The sequence below is a fragment of the Archocentrus centrarchus genome, unplaced genomic scaffold (assembly GCF_007364275.1).
Source record: "Archocentrus centrarchus isolate MPI-CPG fArcCen1 unplaced genomic scaffold, fArcCen1 scaffold_32_ctg1, whole genome shotgun sequence".
NCBI classification, from domain to species: domain Eukaryota; kingdom Metazoa; phylum Chordata; class Actinopteri; order Cichliformes; family Cichlidae; genus Archocentrus; species Archocentrus centrarchus.
In genome coordinates this window covers 346754-368083 of record NW_022060260.1, presented here as the reverse complement: position 1 = coordinate 368083, position 21330 = coordinate 346754, and positions in this window count along the sequence as shown.

The window sequence follows — 21330 nt, the reverse complement described above, 5'->3', positions numbered from 1 at the left end:
AGGTTTCACATGATTCCAGTAAAACTAAAGCCTAAACTGTTTTATTGTTATTTATCAGAAAGAGAGGTCAGTGTATCACATCAAATAAATATGGATATAAAGGCTCTTTAAAGACTGAAGGCTCTTCAGCGAGCTTTTGGGACAGCCTGATAATAATGAATTACAATAGTCCAGCCTAGAAGTAATAAATGCATGAATTAGCTTTTCAGCATCACTCTGAGAAAGGATGTTTCTAAGTTTAGAAATATTGCACAAATGCAAAAAAGCGGTCCTAAAAATTTGTTTAATATGTGCATTGAAGGACATATCCTGGTCAAAAATGACTCCAAGATTTCTCACAGTGTTACTGGAAGCCAAAGTAATGTCAATGTCAATAATTTCAGTTTTATTTAGAAGCAGGAAATTAGAGGTCATCCAGGCCTTAATGTCTTTAAGACATTCCTGCAGTTTAACTAATTGATGTGTGTCATCTGGCTTCATTGATAGGTAAAGCTGAGTATCATCTGCATAACAATGAAAATTGATGCAGTGCTTTCTAATAATACTGCCTAAGGGAAGCATGTATAATGTAAATAGAATTGGTCCTAGCACAGAACCCTGTGGAACTCCATAATTAACCTTAGTGTGTGAAGAAGACTCCCCATTTACATGAACAAATTGGAGTCTATGAGATAAATATGATTCAAACCACTGCAGTGCAGTACCTTTAATACCTATAGTATGCTTTAATCTCTGTAATAAAATGTTATGATCAACAGTATCAAAAGCTGCACTGAGGTCCAACAGGACAAGAACAGAGATGAGTCCACTGTCAGAGGCTGTGAGTTCATACCAAGCTCTCCTGAACAGACTGACAGCTCTAAAGGCCCTTTCACACCGGATGCGTTGCGTAAAAATGACACGAAATTCCGAATCTTTCGGATGCAAACCTGTCGTGTAACCTACATACACACCGGACGCGTTGCGTTTTTGCGACTAAATCCTCCCTATATAACGCACGGTGGGAAAAAAAATGCAGTCGACATCAAGTGATGATGTAATGGTCCTGATGTTTCTAAACAAGAGAAGGAAGAAACAGAGTTTATGGGTTCATCCAGCTCATAAGAAAGCAGCAGCAGGGAGAGTTTCATGGTTTGATCACAGAACTGAAGCTGCATCACGGATGCTTTGACGCATATTTCAGGATGTCAGTGGGACAGTTTGAGCTCTTGTTGGCAGAGTTGGGATCACATGTGAGGAGGCAGAGGATAATATCAGAGAGCCGACTGACCCGGAGCAGCGTGTAGCTGTGTGTCTGAGGTAAAATATTATGATTTTATTGTTCCCACATCACTGTATATTCAGTACATCGGTTCGTGTTTTGAGCTATGACCTCGCATGCTGCTAAATGCAGTGCTCTGATTGGTCAGTCCTGTTTGTTCGCTTGCTAAAGTCAGAAAAATCGAACTTGATCCGAAAAAATAAATGCCGCAAATTCGTCCTGTGAAATGACGCGGTTGGTGTGAACGGCTGCATCAAGAACAGGAGAGTCCGAAAAATATTTTTAACGCACAAAACATTCGCACGGAATTTATGCGTCCGGTGTGAAACGGCCTTAAGACTCAGGAAAAAGGCTTCTGGTTCCACATAACCTCAGTAAGAAGGCCCAACCTCAGATGAACAGGTAAACTGTAAGTTCCTTGACCCCTGACCTCTGTGTAAAGTCTGAGACCAGGAGGAGGGTCATCAACAGGAGATCTCTTTGACGTGGGGAGTGTTAGGCCTTAAGCACGCTCAGTCACAGGCTCTCAGTGAAGAACTAAAACACATTAGTGGTCAAAGGTCAAAGAACTGCAGGAAAAATAACAACAGACTGTAATGTTTCAGTTCCAGTCTGAACGTTCTCAGTATCTGACTCATAATCTGTTTGGATAATTTATCATTGGAAGGCCACAGGAATATAATCTGCTTTGTTTCTTGTAACACTAATTATTGTTTTTTCTTGACATGAGGTCTAAGGAGGGACACGTCCTGATTTCAGTTAGATGATCACAGAAAACTATTTTGCTGTGAGCTCTGTGTAGAAGGACGACAAAGGAGGGAAGTGTGAGTATGACCTCACCTGACTGCACTACATGGTGTTATAGTCTGAACAAGACCAATAAAAATACACAAAGTACAAAATAAATAAATGGAGTCATGACAGTAAAATAACGAAGGATTCTCTCACTAAAACTGTGTAACTCTTAAACAGAAAACAGACTGTTTGTATATGATGTGAGACAGAATTAAGTCCAATTAGTTTTCCTTTTCTTTTTAACAATTAGGACAAGAATAATATCTGTAATTTTGGCAAGTTTTCCATTACAATAACATTTAATAACATGCTTAATGAGAACTCAAATACTAATGCTGTCATTGAAAGATAACCGAATAATGAAAACAAATTTCATTTGCAATGCCTGTTGTTTTCATTGTTTTTTATTTTTGTATTTTGTACTTTATTTTTTGATCAATTTTAACAAAAAAAGAGAAATAAATGGCTATATTGAAATGTCAAATATAAGGTTTGGGGGCCGGAATTGGCCAGTAAAGTCTTAAACCTGGCTGACTGGGTGTTTCTGGAGGCCAAAAGGAAGGAGTTACTCTAAAACTTTATAATTTTATCAATTAAATGAAAAAGTAAAGAACAGATCCAAATCTGGCTCCTTTCCAAAAACTCCCTCTTGAATTGTCATAGGCAACGTATTGTTGGATCTTGGTATCACAATTTTATATATGTTTGTTTTTCTTTATGTTTGCTTCTACCTTTAGTCTTTAGTGTTTTTGTTTTCATTTTATTACATAGATATAACACATGTACCCATGGAGTATTTTAGTTCCCTTCAAAACTGAGTGAAATATGTGGAACTGGACTGCTTTGAAAAACCTTTTGTTGTTGTTGTTGTTTGATTGTTTAGGTTTTGTTTGTTTGTTTGTTTGTTTGTTTGTTTGTTTGTTTGTTTGTTTTTTGGGGGGGTATGCATAATTAATTTATTTGATCCTACAAAAATTTTCTGCTTAAAAAGCAGATAACAAGACTTATAAAAATAAATGAAAAGGCTGTAAAGACCCTGTTTGTCCTGTCTCTTTAATTACATTAAATAATGAGGTTCAAAACAAAGGGGGATGGGTTCCCCTCATAAAAAATTATCATGTTTTTTTGGTCATTTTATCTCATTAAGGCAAGCTGATCTTCCACACATGGAAGATGCTGACTCCACATTAACCAAAAAAGTCTAAAAGAGGCCTTAATGGTCAGGTGCAGCTCCATCAAAATAAAAAATTATAAATATTTATAATTAATGAATCTCCTGGAATGAAATCATCTCATCTGTCCTCCAATCCAGTGACAGCTCCTAATGGGACAGGCTGGGGGAATGATTCCATCATTATAAAGAGGCTTCATTCAGTTCACCTGTCAAACTTTATCCCATCATCACCTCTCTGATTTCTCAGTTACCTGTTTTGATTTAAACCTATCCATACATGTGAATGGGACTGTGTCTGCACTCATGATGGTCTTAAGATTCCTTGATACTTTCCTGGCAACCCCTTTTAACGTCCCCTGGAGAAGATGGAGGTGAAGGTTGAAGGAACAAAAGGTGTGACAGCGAGATTGTGTGTGTGTGAGTGAGTGAGTGAGTGAGCAGTGCTGTCTTACAGTGTGTGGTGTGGTGGTCTCAGCACAGTGGGAGCGGTCCTCTGAATAACTCATTTTCTTTCATCTGTAATCATCTTTCACCACAGGATGCCTGGAAAAAATGAAAGAGATGGGCTGAAAAAAATGGCTGGGGGGGGTAAATAAGTGGACTAACAGGGTAACACATCTCCGAGTGGATACTGGACTACCTCACTGACCGCCCACAGTACGTGAGGACACAGGGCTGTGTCTCTGACAGGCTGGTCTGCAGGTGCCAGCACAGGGAACTGTGCTGGCACCGTTCCTCTTCACCCTCTACACTGCAGACTTCTCCATCAACTCCCCACGCTGCCATCTGCAGAAGTTCTCTGACGACTCTGCCATAGTTGGCCTCATCACAGGTGAGGATGACTCAGAGTACAGACAGTGGACTCAGGACTTTGTGGACTGGTGCCAGCGGAACCACCTCCTGATCAACGCCGCTAAAACCAAGGAGCTGGTGGTGGATTTCTGCAGGCGCAGACCCACCACACGGACACCGGTGAACATCCAGGGAGTGGACATTGAGATAGTGGACTCTTATAAGTACCTGGGTGTTCACCTAAACAATAAACTGGACTGGACTCATAACACTGATGCGCTCTACAGGAAGGGTCAGAGCAGACTCTACCTGCTGAGAAGGCTGAGGTCTTTTGGAGTGCAGGGGACACTCCTGAAGACCTTCTATGACTCTGTGGTGGCATCAGCCATCTTCTATGCAGCAGTATGTTGGAGCAGCAGCTTGTCTACAGCTGAGAGGAAGAGGATAGACAAGCTCATCAGGAAAGCCAGCTCTGTCCTAGGATGTCCTCTCGACTCAGTGCAGGTGGTGGGAGACAGAAGGACTCTGACCAAAATAACATCACTGATGGACAAGGTCTCCCATCCCATGCATGAAACTGTTGCTGAGCTGGAGAGCTCCTTCAGTGACAGACTGCTGCATCCTAAATGCACAAAGGAGCGTTACCGCAGATCCTTCCTCCCAGCAGCTGTAAGACTTTATAATCATCACTGCTCCCAACAAAAACCACAATAACCTACACAATGTAGGATAATATATAATATACTGTAAATAGTCCGGCCTGTTAAGGTTCAACACACAGGCACATCATGTACATTGTATATAGTGTTATTATTAGTAGTATTAAGGTTAATATTGTTTGTTGATTTTATATATATTCTTTTCTTAATAGTGTGAATTATTATATCTTTATTTATATTTATAATAACTGCGGCTGCTGTTACACCCAAAATTCCCCTCTGTGGGACAATAAAGGCTGTTTCTTCTTCTTCTTCTTCTTCTAACAGGGTGCAGTCTGATGGTTGCAGTTGGGCAAACCTTACTTTCTGGCCCTGCTTTATCATGTGTCATTGAAAGTAAAATCTTGCTAAAACATAACATAAATTCTCCAGTGGGCCCACAGTCAAAGTGTCATGATATCCCCTAAGCAGCCAGTCCGCTGCTGTCAGAATTTGTGCAAAAAGGCTTAACTGCAGGACTTACTGCAAAAAGTCCAGAGTTAATGAACAGTTTCAAGGTGATATCAGGTTAGTATTTGCAGCAGTTCAGGTAAATAACTGAACTAATCTTCAAGTGAAGCATTTCAAGTCTCTTTTCTTCACAGGACCAAGTCTGGTTACTATAGCGTTTGGTGAGTATTCTGTTTTTATGAGAGGTGATATGTGTCAGTGTATGAAAGTGCATGAGGTGCAAAGGATGGAAATGACTGTGTGAAAACTAGGCATGAGCACCAGACTGCTGGTGAACTGTGCTCCTACTCACCTCCCCACCCTCAGTGTCTAAGGCACAGATAAAACTGAAGGGCAACAGCAGTGAAGACCACAGTGAGACACCGCCTCCATCACACACTGGATGGAGCTGCTCTCATTTCTAGAAATCTGGCCAGATTTATTAAACTCCCCAAAATGTGACTATCCAGAGTTGGGACAAGGAAACAGAGTTGTAGTCTTATGCAGCTCTCTGCAGCTTCTTTCCTCCTGCCATCCCCCCAAAACCCCATCCCCATAGAGACGGTGCCTGCTCCCAGACCACCAAAAAAATAACAAACCAAATTTCAGCAAAAAATTATTGAAGCATAAAAATTCAAAAAGAAATAACAAAGAATAAAACAGTTAAATGTGGATTATTAAATAAGTATTTTCCAAGTCTCTGTTAGTAAATGATTTAATAATTGATCAACATATTGATTTATTCTGCCTTACAGGTACCTGGTTACAGCAGGATGATTATGTTAGTTTAAATGAATCAACATATTGTCAGAATTCTCAAAGCACAGGTTGAGCAGGAGGAGTAGCAGCAATCTTCCACTCAAGATTATTAACCAACCAAAGACCCAGACAGAGTTTTAAGTCATTTTAAAACCTAACTCCTGCCTTGTCCACCCTAACTGGAAAACTCAAAAATGAGTTTATTTGTTTTATCTATCATCCATCTGGCCCTTACTCAGTATTTCTGTCTGATTTCTTGGATTTTTATCTAATTTAGTGCTCAGTTCAGATAAAATAATTATAGTGGGTGATTTTAATATCAGTGTAGATGCTGAAAATGACAGCCTCAACACTGCATTTAATCTATTATTAAACTCAACTGGCTTCTCTCAAAATGTGCCTGCAGAAATGGCTGATAAGATTATTTTTTCAAGGAGGACAGGCTCTCTCATTAATAGTGTTATATCCCCACTGCATACCACTGTGGATACTGTACCTCCTCTGAAAAAGGAAGCATTAAATCCTGGTATAACTCAGAAACGTGCAGCTTAAAGCACATAACCCGTAAGCTGGAGAGGAAATGGCATCTCACTAACTTAGATCTTCATTTAGCCTGGAAAAAACAGCTTGTTGCTTTATAAAAAAAAAAAAGCCCTCCGTAAAGCTAGGCCTTCTTAATGTTCATCACTGACTGAAGAAAGTCTGAACAAGTCCATGTTTAAGAAGAAGAAGAAGAAGAAACAGCCTTTATTGTCCCACAGAGGGGAAATTTGGGTGTAACAGCAGCCGCAGTTATTATAAATATAAATAAAAAAAAAAATAAAAATAAAATAAATATAAATAAAAATATAATAATTTACATTAAGAAAAGAATATATATATATATATATATATATATATATATATATATATATATATATATATATATATATATATATATATATATATATATATATATATATATATATATATATATATATATATATATATATATATATATATATATATATATATATATATATAAAATCAACAAACAAGATTAACCTTAATACTACTAATAATAACTCTATATACAATGTACATGATGTGCCTGTGTGTTGAACCTTAACAGGCCGGACTATTTACAGTATATTATATATTATCCTACATTGTGTAGGTTATTGTGGTTTTTGTTGGGAGCAGTGATGGTTATAAAGTCTTACAGCTGCTGGGAGGAAGGATCTGCGGTAACGCTCCTTTGTGCATTTAGGATGCAGCAGTCTGTCACTGAAGGAGCTCTCCAGCTCAGCAACAGCTTCCTGCATGGGGTGGGAGACCTTGTCCATCAGTGATGTTATTTTGGTTAGAGTCCTTCTGTCTCCCACCACCTGCACTGAGTCGAGAGGACATCCTAGGACAGAGCTGGCTTTCCTGATGAGCTTGTCTATCCTCTTCCTCTCAGCTGTAGACAAGCTGCTGCTCCAACAACATAAACAACATTTCTTTTCAACATGTAGCCAGGCTGACAAAGAGTAATGAGTAATAAAATTGTAATCATTTGAGAAAAAAATATTCATAACCATCTCACAGACGTATCATTATTTATAGCTACTTTCAATACTAGATATTTATTTAGACTCCTGTATCCCAGTTGAGCTTTCTCTATTCCTACAAAACTGCTCAAAGCAGTGCTACCATTAATTAATGCTTCGGTCTTTAATAAGATCAATCTATCTCGATTAATAGGCTATGTACCACAGGACTTTTAAAAAAGTCATCAACCATAAAAAGCCATCACTTGACCCAGCTGTATTAGCTAATTATAGGCCAATCTCCAACCTTCCTTTTCTCTCAAAAATCCTTGAAAGAGTCGTTGTAAAACCCATGCAAGTCCCATGCGAGTGGCGGAAGGCCCTGTTATTGGAATATGACATGTAATCCCTATGTGCAATAAATCCTCTCTGTTGTAGAAGATATTCCGTGTACTCTGACTGAGTCTAGCGACAAAACATAATATAAACAGTAACCACACACAGCATTATTTTAGGGAGCACTGACCCGCTGCAACTAGGCGTGCCACCATCCTTGGCAAAGTATAAATAGAATTGGTCCTAGCAAAGAACCCTGTGGAACTCCATAAGTAACCCTAGTGTGTGAAGAAGACAACAACCATCATTCCAGTGCCCAAGCAAAGCAACATGAGCACTTTAGATGGTTATAGAGGAGTGGCGCTGACTCCCGTCATTGCCAAGTACTTTGAGAGGCTGGTGGCAAAGCATGTTAAGGCTGCTCTCCCTCACTGCCTGGACCAGCACCAGTATGCTTACAGGGAAAACCAGTCTACTGTGGATGCTATAATCACAGCCCTCCACACAACACTGATGCACCTGGATAAGAAGGACACATATGTGAGGCTTCTGTTCATTGATTGCAGCTCTGCGTTTAATACCATCGTTCCTATCCAGCTGATCACCAAACTCCTCGATCTGGGCCTCAGCCACAGCCTGTGTGTGTGGATCAAGGATTTTTCAACAAATCGCCCACAGACTGTGAGACTGGGTCATCACCAATCTTAATCCTATAAAGCAGAACGTATCGTTGGAGACACAACGTATTTCAAATGTCCCACTGTTCGCGGACTTTTGGCAACAATTACCATAATCACTCTGTTAAACATTGGCTGTGAAACGCAATTTCTCAGCTTTCAGAAACTTTTGAATTTTGCCAATAGTTCGCATAATTGCAGAAATTCAAAGTGTGTTTGATCAGACACCTCAGCGGTGATACGCTCGGTGTTAACAAGCTGTTGACGGCAGTTGAGGGCACGTTTCGAAGGTGCATCAGTGGCAATCGCCCAGTGTTATAGGGTTAAAGACCTTATAGTCCCATATCACCCCAATAGAGCACTTCACTCTCAGACTGCTGGCTTACTTGTGGTTCCTAGGATACTTACTGTCATGGCCGGGGAGGAAACAGGCGAGGAATGGCTGACACGAAGGACTCCAGAAGTCAGCGTAACTTAAAAGGGATTTATTTCAACGGGAAAAAACAAATACAAAAACCTTGGATGACAGATAAGAGGAGACGAAGAGGAGACGAAGGGAAGCCACAGGGAGCACAGGAACATACGGGCACAAAAACGTCAACGACGCGACAAGGAACACATGGAAACTGAGGGCTTAAATACACACTGGGTAATCAGGGCAAGAGGAAACAGCAGGGAACAACAGGTGAGGCAAATGAAACTAATTACACAGGGGAAGCAAAGCTGAACACAAAGCACAGGAAAACCAGACTGTCAAAATAAACAGGAAGTGACAAACCAAGGAACATACTGACTAAACACGGGGAACAGGCACAGACTCAGGACAGAGATGCAGACATATCACAACACTAGGAAACACAAGACATCAACCTACTGGGAGGACACACTCAGGAAATAAACTAACACAAAACGCTGGGCCAACGGCCCAGGACATGACAGTACCCCCCCCCCTCAAAGGCCGGCTCCCGACGGCCAAAACAAGAAACAAAACCAGACCAGGGCGGGAGGCGGGGCACCAGGAAGGAGGGCCCGAAACAAAAACAGACAGGGAGCAAACAAAGCCAGGAACAAACCCAAAAACACAAGGAAGCACTGGAGCAAGGGTAGAGCACGAGGGCAAAAAACAATGAGCAAAAGGAACCGAACAAAGAAAAGCAATGGCACAAGCTGAATACAGTCCAAAAACCAGAGCAAAAACACGGGGATGAGAAAACAAAAAAAAACAACCGGATGAAACAAAAAGCGACGGCACAAGGCCGGAGAGCTCCAATGTCCAAAACAGGGGGTCGAAACAAGGAACAGTCCAGGAGCTATGACAAAACAAAAACAGCAGGGGAAAAAACAGTCCACAGTTCAGGGGAGTCAGTGGGAAATCCAAAACAAAAAACACACAGTTCAGGAGGCCGCAGAGGCCAAGGGGCCACAAAGCAAAGTCCCAACGAGGGAGGCCGACCGCGCTCCCAGCGGCGGCGGCGACGAGGACGAGGAGGAATCACTGGCGACGACGAGGGGGAGTCACTGGAGGCAGACCGCGCTCCCAGCGGCGGCGGCGACGACGAGGGGGAGTCACTGGAGGCCGACCGCGCTCCCAGCGGCGGCGGCGACGAGGAGGGGTCACCGGAGGCCGACCGCGGGGCATGCGGCGGCGGCGACGGGGAGCAGACACTGGAGGCCGACCGCGGGGCATGCGGCGGCGGAGACGAGGTGCAGGCACTGGAGGCCGACCGCGGGGCATGCGGCGGCGGAGAAGGGCGACCCCGGGCTCTGGTGGGGAACCCTCGGGCGACGTGGGGCGCTCGGACTGAGCAGAGACCCCCACCGGCTCGGACTGAGCGGGACCCCCTGGCTCGGAGCGCTCGGACTGAGCGGAGACCCCCATCGGCTCGGACTGAGCGGGACCCTCGTGCGCGGAGCGCTCGGACTGAGCGGAGACCCCCATCGGCTCGGACTGAGCGGGACCCTCTGGCGCGGAGCGCTCGGACTGAGCGGGACCCCCTGGCTCGGAGCGCTCGGACTGAGCGGGACCCCCTGGCTCAGACTGAGCGGAGACCCCCATCGGCTCGGACTGAGCGGGACCCTCTGGCGCGGAGTGCTCGGACTGAGCGGGACCCCCTGGCTCGGACTGAGCGGAGACCCCCATCGGCTCGGACTGAGCGGGACCCTCTGGCGCGGAGCGCTCGGACTGAGCGGGACCCCCTGGCTCGGACTGAGCGGAGACCCCCATCGGCTCGGAGTGAGCTGAGCCCATGGGCTGAATGGGGCCTACATAGTGAGGCACCGGATGCGTAGGCTGGGACCGCGGAACAGGGCACACTGCTGCTTTATTGAGCAGCAGGGGCTGCTCGGGGAATAGCCGCGGTGCAGGGGGCTGCGTGGAAGCAGGCCGGGAGACGACTGGCTGCGTGGAAGCAGGCCGGGAGACGACTGGCTGCGTGGAAGCAGGCCGGGAGACGACTGGCTGCGTGGAAGCAGGCCGGGAGACGACTGGCTGCGTGGAAGCAGGCCGGGAGACGACTGGCTGCGTGGAAGCAGGCCGGGAGACGACTGGCTGCGTGGAAGCAGGCCGAGAGCTAGGGAGATCTGGCTGCGTGGAAACAGACCGAGAGCTAGGGAGATCTGGCTGCGTGGAAACAGACCGAGAGCTAGGGAGATCTGGCTGCGTGGAAACAGACCGAGAGCTAGGGAGATCTGGCTGCGTGGAAACAGACCGAGAGCTAGGGAGATCTGGCTGCGTGGAAACAGACCGAGAGCTAGGGAGATCTGGCTGCGTGGAAACAGACCGAGAGCTAGGGAGGGCTGGCTGCGTGGGAGCAGGCTGAGAGCTAGCTGAAACTGGGGCCTGAGAGGGAGCTGACACTACTGGAGCTACAGATGGAGCAGGAGCTGAGGGAACTGGGACCAAAACCGAAGGAACTAAGACAGGGGCTGAGGGAACTGACTGAGAGGGCACTGAAACAGCTGACACGGGGACCGAGGAAGAGTTACTGGAGCTGACTGAAGGCGAGGGAGAGCGACTGGAGCTAGAGCTGACTGAGACCCTGCTGCTGCAGCTAACACAGAAAACCGATGCGAAGGCTTGGACCTGGCTGCCCCCACCCGCGGAACAGGTGCGAGTGCCGAGGTCAGCCCGTCCGTGGCTGCCCCCACCCGCGGAACAGGTGCGAGTGCCGAGGTCAGCCCGTCCGTGGCTGCCCCCACCCGCCGAACAGGTGCGAGTGCCGAGGTCAGCCCGTCCGTGGCTGCCCCCACCCGCCGAACAGGTACAGGTGCAGGGGAAGCTGGAGCTAAGGGAGCTGGAGCAGGGTGAACAGAGGGAGCTGGAGCTAACTGAGGGGTCTGGGACTGCGACTGAGGAGGAGCTGGAGCTACAGCTGACATGGAACACTGCGACTGAGGGGGAGCTGGAGCTACAGCTGACATGGAACACTGCGACTGAGGGGGAGCTGGAGCTACAGCTGACATGGAACACTGCGACTGAGGGGGAGCTGGAGCTACAGCTGACATGGAACACTGCGACTGAGGGGGAGCTGGAGCTACAGCTGACTTGGAACACTGCGACTGAGGGGGAGCTGGAGCTACAGCTGACTTGGAACACTGCGACTGAGGGGGAGCTGGAGCTACAGCTGACTTGGAACACTGCGACTGAGGGGGAGCTGGAGCTACAGCTGACTTGGAACACTGCGACTGAGGGGGAGCTGGAGCTACAGCTGACTTGGAACACTGCGACTGAGGGGGAGCTGGAGCTACAGCTGACTGGGAAGACTGCGACTGAGCAGGCGCTACAGCTGACTGAGGCGAGAGTGGCTGGAGAGGAGCACGGCGACGCCGGGAGCGCTGCTTCCTTCGCGTTCTGTTGGAGTGGGAAGCACGATTCTCAGCATCCAGGATGTCCACCAGCAGAGGTGAATCAATAATCTCCACATCATCTGGCAGCCAAGAGAGGTCTGGGGAGGCGGTGGGCTGTGGGTGAAAGAATGAAAATGATGAGGTGGGAGAGGTGAGTTGAAGGGATGATGGCGGATCCGGAAAGCGAGGCAGCGCCTGTGGTGCTGAGCTGCAGTGGTGCGGAGGAGACGACGGAGGTGAGATGACCGGCTGCAGGAGAGGTGAATTAGTGATGGCTTGGAGGAAAAAGGTTGTGTCCTTGCCCTGGACAGGGCGACCAATATTATACAGTTTAGCTTGTAAGTTTTTCCGGAGCATGATTATGGAATGGGCAAGGGAGGCAGTGTCAGGATGGGTGAGGAGCCAAGTGGAGGAAGAAAAAAGTCTGCAGCAGAAAATTGCCTGAATAATCTGACGGGGTTCATCAGTGGCATGAATGATGTTCCTGGAGAGATCTATGAGCTCCAAAATCACTTCCTCTTGCTCGGAGGGGCTCCTGGTATCCGCGGGGTCCATAGTCTGGTCGCGTCGTTCTGTCATGGCCGGGGAGGAAACAGGCGAGGAATGGCTGACACGAAGGACTCCAGAAGTCAGCGTAACTTAAAAGGGATTTATTTCAACGGGAAAAAACAAATACAAAAACCTTGGATGACAGATAAGAGGAGACGAAGAGGAGACGAAGGGAAGCCACAGGGAGCACAGGAACATACGGGCACAAAAACGTCAACGACGCGACAAGGAACACATGGAAACTGAGGGCTTAAATACACACTGGGTAATCAGGGCAAGAGGAAACAGCAGGGAACAACAGGTGAGGCAAATGAAACTAATTACACAGGGGAAGCAAAGCTGAACACAAAGCACAAGAAAACCAGACTGTCAAAATAAACAGGAAGTGACAAACCAAGGAACATACTGACTAAACACAGGGAACAGGCACAGACTCAGGACAGAGATGCAGACATATCACAACACTAGGAAACACAAGACATCAACCTACTGGGAGGACACACTCAGGAAATAAACTAACACAAAACGCTGGGCCAACGGCCCAGGACATGACACTTACTCTTTCAGGCCTCTCTTCTGTGGAACCAGCTCCCAGCTTGGATTCAGGAGACAGACACCCTCTCTATTTTTAAGATTAGGCTTAAAACTTTCCTTTATGATCAAGCTTATAGTTAGGGCTGGATCAGGTGACCCTGAACCCTCCCTTAGTTATGCTGCTATAGGCCTAGGCTGCTGGGGGGTTCTGATAATCCACTGAATGTTTCTTCTTCACTCGGCTCTTTTCACTATCTATGTGTTTATATACCACTCTGCATTCAATCATTAGTTATTAGTAATCTCTGGCTCTGTACCACAGCATGTCTTTTGTCCTTTCTGCCTCCCATCACCCCCAACTGGCTGCAGCAATTGGTTGCCCCTTCTTCCCACTGTTGCAAAGTGGTTGCTCATAGGGGGTCATGTGATTGTTGGGGTTTTCTCTGCATTATTGTAGGGGCTTTATCTTAAAATGTAAAGCAGCAAAAGTCTGCATAGAAAAAATAATGAATCCAAGAAAATTCAGATAGTAATCCAAACAAGAACCAACCTGGATACCTGGCTGATGCAATGACGACTGAGAATTTCCACCAGCTTAAAACTCCATCAGAGTGCACAAAGAGCAGGTGAGTGATTTGATCAGCCAAGACTCCACATGATACACTCACATGATGCACTCACAAACCAAGGCATCTACTTTGGTACTGGACGGATGTTGGTGCCCAGGACGGACACAAACAAAAAGCACCTTTTCAGCTCCTGAAAATCCACCTCAGCCTCTGGAGTCCCAATAAAGTGAAGGAGAGGTTAATTGCATAAGAGGTGCAGCTACCTGGCTATATTTCCAGGTTAAGGTGCAGTAGAAATTGATGAAGCCAAGAAAGCACAGGACTAATTTCCAGGTCATGGGGTTGAGCACTTTGCCTTTACCTTCTCTGGTCAGTCTTCACCTGCCCACTCTCAAACATATATCCCAGAAATGTTACTGATTTTACACAAAACTCACATTTTTCTGCTTTTATGTGCAGGCAGTAGACATTACTACACCTTGTGGACATGAGATTGATATTCTTCCAGACGCTTAGAAAATATCATCCATTTAGACCAAGGTGTTCAAAAAGTCTTAATACATCATTTACTGGAGCCTGGAGCACAGGTAAGAAACTGGGGAGGCTGAATGGCATAACATGGTACTCAAAGTGGCTTAAAGGGGTACCGAATACCATTTTCCATTCATCTCCCTCCCTCATCCTGATAAAGTGATAGGAACTGTGATCCAGTGAAAAACGTTTCTTCTTGCATGGGCTCAGTAGCTGAACTGATGAGAGCTAGTGGGTATTTGTTTTTAGCTGTGATGTTGTTCAAGCTTCCACAGTCGATACAGGGTCTCAGTATCTTATCCTTGTTTCCAGTAAAAAAAGAATCCCATCCCTGCTGGTGAGAAAGAGGGCCTGATGATACCTGCTGTGAGGGATGTATTTTTTCCACATATTAAAGAATGATCAGCGTTCCTTAATGTGCAGAAAAAAAACTAGTGATGGGACTCGATTAAAAATTTTAATTGAGTTAATTACAGGGTCTGTAATTAATTAATCGCAATTAATCGCAAACCATAAATCAACAAATTAAACATTTTCAATTAAAAAAATGCTTTTGCTGCTAAAATTTTGAATGAATAGATGTATATGCTTAACAACAAACATGTTTATTGCTTTTTGAAATGTTTTTTTTTTAAATTGTTATTAAACCAACATGTTTTGCATTGAGATGGTATTTTAGGCTTGAGTAGCTTCGGTGATAAGCAAACTCCTTTTTAGGTTTTTTTAAAGCTAAACTTGTCCCTCAGTGGACCAAGAGAAGCGGCTTCGTCGTCCATCGTTGTTGATGTCGCTTGTGCATCAGATTTATAGACGTGCTAGAACACGCGAATACGAAAAGGTTCTGGCTCCAAACTTTAAAAAAATTTGATTAATTGCGATAAAATTTTTAACGCGTTAAAATCTTTGTAATTAATTAATCAAAATTAACGCCTTAAAGTCCCTGCACTAAAATAAACATTTAAGATTTTAAAAACTCCAGCAGCTGGGCACCAGAACAATATTATAAAATAACAGAAATTTACCACAATATAAAATTGCAAAACATTCTGTACTTAAAAAACTTTTGTAGCTTTGATTTACATGTGCTCTTGTGTACCAATTGGTCCATCCTCTGCCACTTATCCAATAAAAGAGTATTTTGCTTCCTTCCTTATTACAGTTTAAACAAGTGAATTATAAAATTATTTTCACCGTGTACAGTTGCTGTGAAGGAGGAAATTATTTATAGAGACCAAAACAGTTTTTGTTTCAAGCTGTAAACACGTTCATTTCTGCTGTAAAGTTGGACATTTTAACGTGGGAGTCTATGGGGACTGACTCGCTGCTGGAGCCTCTGGAGGGTTTTGGTGCCTCAGAATCATTTTTCATCCTTAGAGATTGATGGTTGCTTAAATTTGTTTCAGCATGTTACGTTCATGTTAGCGTCATAGTGTCATAGTGTCAGTCAAGTCATGTTATAACCATGACTTGACTGACGCTATGTGCTTACTGATATAACATTTGTGCATGGTGAGCTGCACCTTGATTTAACAGGAATAACCCGGGGCAGACACAGGGCAGACGCAGGGCACACTGGACAGCTTCTGTCTCTGGGCTGGCATGGGAATGGATAAGCTGAAGAAGGTGGCTGAGGAGAGGGAGGTCTGGGTTTCTCTGCTTAGGCTGCTGCCCTCGTGACCCGGCCTCAGACAAAAATGGATGGATGGATGTGCTTACAGTACTTTCGCATCGCTCTCTTTGGCCCTCCTCAGGTAGCTGTTTTCCACCAAATGATCGTGCAGCCTCCACAGCAGGCCTGATACCCAGTTCCAGTGTGAGTCGCGTATGACTCGGGAATTGTCAGGCTTCCCGCTCAACAAATCTGCCCTAACGTATGATGTTTGGGGTGCAATTTTTATCCCTGTTTGACTGGCCAACTACTAGGAGGTAATGGGATGTTGGGGGTGGAAGAGGAAAACAGTTTGTGGGAAATGTATTCACACTGCTTGTGTGTGTGTTTTGGCAAAGTTTGATTGATAGATGCAGCATCCAGTCTCAATTTATATCCCGCTTATTCAGAGCTGGTTAAGTTCAGGAAAAATGAATTTGAAGAAACAGACAGAAAGAGAGGGAAGAGAGGTGGTGGCAGATTACAGCGGGGTGGGCTCATATGTCTAATCTGAGGCTAGACTGTCTGAGATGGAGAGGCTTTGAATTCTCTCTAAACATTATCTAAAAGAAAGAGTGTGCGTGTGTCCGTGTCATGCTGCTGCCAGGTGTCCAAAGACAGCAGCCAAAAGACTAAACAATGGTAAACAAGGTGTGTGTGCACACAGCCTCCAACATCAGCTGCATAACTAAATGAACTATATTGTATATTTTAAATCACAGAGACTGAAATGTTGTGACATAAAAAGAGTGAGTGTGCACACTTCCATCATTCTCATATTCTGGTCACTAAAAAAGTCTTTAGCCAGGCTGAGCATCCAGACATATGCTAGCATCTGCTAACTGACATCAGTTAACCCAGTCAGTGGGACCTTAATGCATTACCTTGATGCATTACTCATTACGCATTATGATTATTATGATGCATGATTGTTAGCATGTTTAGGTGCCCCCTCCAACACTTTGTGCCATAAACCCATCACAGAGAGATATGCATACAGTAGCAGCGGCACTGCGTGCTAACATTTTCTCTGTCTCTGGTCTCTTTCTACATTAAAAAAAAATATTGTGCAAATATTACTTTATATGCACTCAAATACTCAAATATGCAGGGAAAATTATTAAATCATTAGATTATTGTTATTATTCCTACATCTAAAACCATAATTTTACTGTTGTAGTTGGTTGGCTGGGCTGGAGCTCTTTATGAAATAGTTCGTATCCAGCAGGCAGTAATGATTATTTTGCAGGACTGGACCTGATACATATTTTCAATATGTATTAATCTGCTCATTCTGTTTGGTTTGTAATAATCTTGAAGATGGTGAGAAATCTTGTCACAAGTTCTAATGCAGACCAATGAAGGTCTGAGTGCTCTACAGTGTAATAAAGGTTCAAATGTAAGCACAGAAAAAGCTGCCTTCTTTTTGATGTTGGTTCACTTTAACAGCACTGAGTGATAAAACCACTTCTGAAAGCAGTGAAATTCTAAATATATTCTAAATATAATCATTTTCGCAGTTGATATTGTGTGCATGACAAGATAGAGTTTACATAAAAATTTGCCTCTGTGAGCGCTCACATAACCACCACATACAGCTGGTGTTTGAAAAAGACATGGTTGGTGAGGAGAAGCCTCTGGGGTGGAAAAGAGGGAGTAGCGGGAGAGTGTATTAGGGAGGGAGACATCCTAATGTTAGCCATTCGCCTGCTTTCCCCGCTTTAGCACCACTGCTGAGGAGAGAGAGGAAATTTCTCCATTGCAGAGGCAGTCAGGCAGAGGACAGCAGAAAGGGGGAATAAATCAGCCCCAGTCTGGTCTCTGGTGACCACCCGCAGCAAGGGAATAGTGCAGAGAGAGAGAGTCAACAAGGGCTCGGACTACAGACAAATAATGTCCTCTTACTGTATTTCCCTCTCCGCCCAGCACAGCTCGCCATCTAAATCTACCTTCACTCATTTAATGTCATGCAGTCCCACCCCTCCAATGAACCCAGCCATGTCCACACTACCCTCCGCCTCCTCTGAGGAATTAGAATTATCTCGACTCTATCTTCCAGCTAAACAGTGATTTGGCAAATGGTCAAAGTGGTCATTATCTGAAAGCAGAGAGGCCAAATCATCATGAGCCTGAGGAGAAGATCAGCAAGGTGGAGGACGATGAAGACATAGGAGATGAACAACGGATTACGCTATTCATAAGTTAAAGATGCAGTAAAACTGACCCGAGGACAGAGTTTTACTGTGAGGACCAATCATATGGAATATTCAGGGATGGCAGTAAAGATTGACATCATGCAGTTAAAGGTACAAGATAAATACAAAGTCCAATAAAGTGGGTGAGCAAGGAAACCAAAAGTGACAATTTACAAGAAAAGAACTGATTTGTGTTTGTTCTTTATCATTTATTTATTTTAATAATTTCCCAACTTTGGGCCTAAATATAGTATTTCTCATTTTCATGATCAAAAGATATTTTTAAAGCAGTATGAATAAAGGGGATTTTTGGGGAATTTAAATGAATGGAGCTGTGGGTGTAGCTCCAGCAGGTTTCTGCTCTGCTCTGTGAGCTGTGTTTCATCTGAAGTGAGTTTATTCACGACAGGCCCATGTTTCCCTGAAATAAAAGAAAGAAACAAAAAGGGAGAATACCAGCCCGCTGCTCGCCCACAGGACACATTTAGCAATCCTTCCAATGATGTCCGAGTCCCTGTGATGGTTACCAGACCTGCAAATACCCCTACAAACACACACACACACACACAATCCATTTTTATTGTATTTGGGTCTGCAGCACTGTATTTCCTAGCCTCTCTTGATGCCACACACACACTGCACGCGAAAACAGAAATCCATATTATCGACCATCCAGTGTCACCACAATTATTCTTTTGAAACAGCCATTGAAAACAAATTACATCTGCACTGCGTTTTCATCCGATTGCTCTGGGTGAGCAATGCTTAGCGGCCAGGTTAGCCTGGCCTTCTCCAACCTGCACTCCCCTCCCTGAAGGTTTGCTGTCCATAGCACAGAGTCACTAATGACTGGGCCGTGTGTGTGCATGTGTGTGTGCGTGTGTGTGTGTACAGGAAGTGTGTATGAAGAAGCCTCGTGCTGTGTAATCTTATTCATGTTAGTGATGTGGACCTTGATTTGCTGAGTTCAAATTTAAATTACAGTGAAATATAATATTATATCATAATTATATATAATTATATTATAATTATAATCATAATTTGAGCCTCAGGGCAGATTTACAAAACCCTCTGCTGCATTAAAAAGCTGCTGTCAGGACTTACTGAACAGGTGCAGTCACTTTTGTGACTGAAAGAAGTGGACACAGTTATTTTAGCTTATGAGTAAGACTTTTCCTCTCACAGCACATTTGTGAAGAATAAATCATATAAATGTGATTTTCTAAGGTTTGTACACAAAGCAGTAAATTACCTGTGGCATTAATTTAAAGCTGTTGTTGTATTTGGTGCCTGATGTGCTGTGATAGTTCCTGTAGGGGTGCTCAGGTGGTTATGAGTGTTTGGAGAGGTGCACATTTATGCACTGGGCACAGTAAAGGTAACATTACAATCATGCAGATCAGTCAGGGAGTGATGGTAAATAATCATATGTTCTTCTTTTGGCAGGTCAGCTATTAGACATCCAGACTTGTTTTTAATAAAGTTTCTCTTTTCTGGATGAATCCTGAGAATCTGAGTGACCAAACCCACAGACTCATCGGTTTCTCACAGAAGAGTTCACCCACATAACAAAAGCAAATTTTCTGTCATCAGTCTGGATGGCCACACTGTCATTCACTCATCTGTGTTTATTAATTATCTTATTGTTAATGGATCACCAGCAGAACTCTCCACTGCCATCAGCACAGCTTTTTTGCAGTTGCAGAATGATCTTGCATCTTTGACCCAGCGGTTTGAGTTTGGAGACTTTGAGGTTTTGTTTATTGAATTATTTCTAAGAGATCTGTGATTTGCCTTTTGCTTATCTTGCTGCTTGTATATTATAAGTATATTTAATCATGTTTTCAGTTTCCAGTGCCTTGGTTTAGGTCCTTCCTCGGTGCTGCTTCTTCATGTGTCTAGTCCCCTCTGTTAAGTTCATTCATGCGTCTGTATTTTCCCTGTTTATCACTTCCTGTTTATTTTGGTAGTCTCCTGCGTCAGGTACTGTACATTGTATTTGAATTTGCATCCTCGTCTAGTTTTCCCAGTTAGTTGCAGCTGTAGTCTCCAGTGTTTCCCATTTCTCTGACTTCTTACTGTGTGTATATATGTTGTCTGGGTTCCCATTGCCCTTTGTCGAGTGGTCCCCTCGTGGTAGTGTGTTCTGTGTTTCCAGTTTGTACCTGCCCAGCATGGCTTGGTTTATCTTTGCTGTTAAACAGTGATAAAGCTGAGGCTTTGGGTTTGCCTCTGGGGTCCTGCGTGTGGGTCCACATGCTGCCTGCCACACCACCAAACTATGACTCTGACATTAAAATGAAAGGATTCCTCCAAAATCACAGCACAGTTTTTTATGCATTCATCTGCTACTAAAGAAATGCACATACTTTTTCATGGAAACTGGATCAATTTTATTAATAAATATAATTTTTTTAAAAAATAAAAATGTGATCATTTAGTGCCTATACTATGTTTAGTTTGTTCTGATAAATAATCATACAGTGGCAGTATTATGGTCACTGCTTATTCTGTGAAAGTCTTTGTGGCATTCCTTCACCATTACACCTTACCCTGTTACTCCACCTAACAGCATTATCCTGCTTTCAGCAGCATCACAACCATGTGACAACGAGAGAAAACAACAACTAATATCCAGCCGGCACACTTGGTAATTAATCCTGTCTTGGCTTCCCCCTGCCGAAGAGTACAGCAAAGGCTAGAAGGCAGGATCCCTTTGTTAAGCTTTGACCACACAAGTCACCTCGCCGGCCCTCCCGAAGCGGGGAAACGCCAACTTTGGAGTATTAAGAAAACCAATAGCCTTGTTGACATGAACACGGAGGCCTAACCCCCGCAGCCTCCTCATATGAAGCATTGATTTTTCTGTCTGGCCGCAGCACTGAACCCATTCATTCTCTATGGCCAACACACACACACACACACACACAGACACACACACACACATGAACACAGGCCTGGCTAAATTAGCCTCTCATCTTCTCAGTCTTACCTTGGGGGTGGAA